General features: G+C 29.3%; 1 long non-coding RNA gene across 1 annotated transcript; it reads left to right on the top strand.

Annotated features, from left to right (window-relative positions):
• Positions 1–6: 6 nt before the first annotated feature.
• On the top strand, positions 7–2984 carry LOC111376324. The gene is made up of 3 exons (XR_002699455.1): positions 7–181; positions 2020–2156; positions 2705–2984. It is a non-coding gene; the product is annotated as an uncharacterized LOC111376324 (long non-coding RNA).
• The last annotated feature ends 764 nt before the right edge of the window (positions 2985–3748 follow it).

Raw genomic sequence — 3748 nt, 5'->3', positions numbered from 1 at the left:
TTTGTATCCTTCAACCTTGGGAATAAACAAATAGCCCTCATAATGAAATCTATTAAGCAGGGGCGTTCACCAAGCGAAGAAGAAGCAGCATCAACGAGAAACAACAATGAAGAAGAAGAAGAAGAAGAAGAAGAAGAATGGGGTTAATTCTGAAAATTCTATTTTGGTTTCAACTCATTTGGTAAGAATTTTTTGAATTTGCCTTGAGAAGAAGATATTATGTAGTGTTCTCTTATTAGGTTATATCCATTAAATAGTATTTCTACTTGGATGATCTTTGATTTATACCTACTATTTGGAAAATTGTACAGATTTTCATAATTGTCGAGAACAAACCTAGGGCGTTGACTGGAGTTAGAAAAAAAATTGCACTCAATTTGTCAAAAGCAATGTGATACTCGCGTAAATTTTGGAATCTTGAAATTAAACATCAGCTTAAATTTTATGATTCTATTCTGATATTTAAAGAGGGTTTGATTTTAAATTTCAAATCTCATCTTCCTGAGTTGCCTAAGAATTTGAATTCAATTGTGAACATCTATGACTTTGGATGCTTTTAATTGTTCTATGTTTTGTGGGGATTGGATTGTTGATGTTAAAAATAAATAAATAAATAAATAAAAGATTCTTTTAGGTTGCAGGAGTAATATCGAATCTTATTGGTTTGAATTTAAGTTATAGGTGTAGTTACTAGTTATAGTGCATCTGGAGGTTAATTGACTTAATTCTATATCGATAATGAAGTAATAAAAGGACTAAATTACATCCCTATTTGAATACCAAAATGACAACATTTTAAGAGTATATGAATTATGGATAAATTAGAATTTTTACGGTGCACTAAATGGAAGAAAAATTTTGGGTGAGTTTTGAATATGCAGAGTATATGGTACATTCCTTAATTTCTAGAATAGTTGAAAAATATTTTATTATCATGTTGCACTAAGTCTTCCAACTTGATCCTTATCTAGCTCAAAATTTGTATAATATAACTAAAAAGAGAAAGCACAAAGAAATAAATTGATCTCTTGTCTTGCTAGGAAACATATCCTAAGAAAATTCTTGGATATTATTTGCCAGCCTGATACCCTGGAACTATTTTTCTAGTTGGTAATGCAAAGAAGATGAAAATCTCCAAACATTAGGTAAAACTTCATTAAGTTCATTAGGAAAAGTGGCCCAACTTTCTATTCTTGGACCCTTTAACTTTTCAAGAATACTAAACTCTCTCTCTCTCTCAAATGTCAAAGAAGTGGTAGACAAGCATGTAGGGAGATTTAGTATAAATTTTTAGTTTCAAGCATGTTTACTCACACACAACCTAGATTTATGTTCAATTAAAAGTCTCAATGAGACTCAAATTCTAAAATGTAGGGAGGAGAGAGTGAAGGGCTTAAACATGAGTAAATTTATGAATTATCATATTGAGGAAAATGGTGTGAATGTAATAACTAGAGCATTTAATTATTTATGATGGAATATGCTTTTTTCTCAAAATCTCCTTCGCCAACGGATTGTTTAAGTTGCTTTTTCACTGAAATCTTCAATCTGACACAGTTACATATTTAAGTCTCATTGCCTAGCAAGGTTTAACCAACTAAACAAGGAATACCAAAACCACTAAACAAATTGTTTCTTAAGCTTTTTATTAAAATTAAATATTCACTTGTTCATATTTAATCAATTATTTCACTTTGTTTACCATTATTTATTATCTTTTGGGTGTGATTGTGGTATGTACATAATAAAATATATAGAATTCTTGAGCATCGACAGTCTAGTAGAACAAGTTAATGGCTTCTATGTGAATAAATTGGGGGAAAAGTGGCTACCAATACTTTTGCACTTTCTTGTTATTTCATAAATATCAATCTGTGTTACTTGGTTTTCCATAACTTTCTATTTTGTACCATTGATTGAAATATTTATTTTTTAATTTGGCTTTTTCTGTTAAGTTTCTTTTTCTATTGTACTGTCAACTTATTTTCTAATTTGGCTTTTTCTCTATAAATCTTGCAGAAAGTTCTATAAATATAAAGGCTTTGATGAAGTGGAAGAGGTCTAAAATGACAAAGAAGACAATTTGAAGCTGTGGGGCAAGGTGAAAACTCTAGAACCTTTGTAGCCATGTGCAAAACCAAGAAGCTCATTTCCTGGTAATGTGTGCAAGTCTCTATTTATCTGTCTTGAAATTACTACCCTGTCTACTAACAAATTGAATATCATTGATTACTATTATCGATGGAAAATTGTATCTTTAGTTTTAAATAATCTTATTGTCTATATAATTCACAAGATCCATATTTATGTTTACATTATGCATTCTTGCTATGTTATTTGTTTTTCATATTTACACATATATTCGCATATGATGATTTTTAAACACTTCCATTGTGCGTATAGAAATTATAGAGATTGCCATGCTTGGTGGAAATGAAATTCAATTCAGAAGTTTTTAAGAAAATTCATAAGATAAATTAAAGAGAGAGAAAAATGTAATTAGTTAGATGTAATCCTTACATTATTTTGTGCTCTTGGATAAGAAAAGATGTTTAGAGAAAGCCATTCAAATTCTTTTTTATATTCACCTTGCATTTTGATGATCGAAATCTTTGTTGTTTACTATGATATCATTGCCTTGTTGTGGTTTTCATATTGTATTGCATGTCTGAATGAGTTACTAATATTGTCATGCCATTTGTAGGATGGAATACATATACATTCGTAATCAATGTAATGCGAAGGTCACAACACGTTCCAACATGTCAAATGTGGAGAAAGTACATGATGCATTAGACTATGTACATAACATGTCAAACATGGAGAAATTACACAATGCTGATATTTTTGCCCTTGATTATGATCTATAGGACATTTTGATGTACTGCAGTCGTTTCAGAGGATCAAACTTCTAACATTATAAATCATGTTTGATTTCGACTTTTTAGTTTAATATGAATAAAGAAAAACTTCATTATATACAATTCATCGTGCTCCGCTAACAATGTTATATTTTTGCTATTTTAGCTCGAAATAAGTTTGAAAATATGATTTATGATCTGAGAAACGTGATCACTGTTACTATCAGCAAAATAAAGCTTTTTATTAGTAACATAGAAGCTAGTGAACATATGATTTTTATTAGTAACATAGAAGCTAGTAAACAAGCTTGAATAAACGGAATATTTCTGTAGTTAAAAGACGAGATGTCAATCAAACGTGTAACCTTATAAGTTAAATAATTTATAACATTTTAAATTGTGTTTAGGTTGCTTTCAAAATATTTTCACTTCAAAAAAATGTATAGAAAAAACTTGTATATGATGAAAAAGATATATGAATCTGTAAAATGACTCCAGTCATTTTAAACGGCTGCAGTCATTTTTTTGTTACAATTGAAAACGACTCCAATTGTTTTAAATGACTGTAGTCGTTCTAAGAGAAAACGCTTCAATCATTTAAACGACATGGGCTATTTTCATTCATCATTTGTTTTATGAAATAAAAGAACATGAAAAACAATGTCCAATATTCATAAAATACAAATTAGGTATGAATTATGATAAAAACGAAGAACATAAAGCGTACATTGTAATATATATGGGATTGTGCTCCACTACACTCTGTTCTATTACTCCTTATTCAATTTTTAAGTATATGACTTACAATTGATTTCGATAAGTTAAACCATCATGTATAATAAAAGAGCCAATTGTACTTCTGACCTTTTAGAATGTATATGATTTCG

The sequence above is a fragment of the Olea europaea genome, unplaced genomic scaffold, assembly GCF_002742605.1.
Source record: "Olea europaea var. sylvestris unplaced genomic scaffold, O_europaea_v1 scaffold1486, whole genome shotgun sequence".
Taxonomy (NCBI): Eukaryota; Viridiplantae; Streptophyta; class Magnoliopsida; order Lamiales; family Oleaceae; genus Olea; species Olea europaea.
The sequence above is the reverse complement of the archived record's forward strand: the minus strand, read 5'-3'. Positions and strand labels throughout refer to the sequence as shown.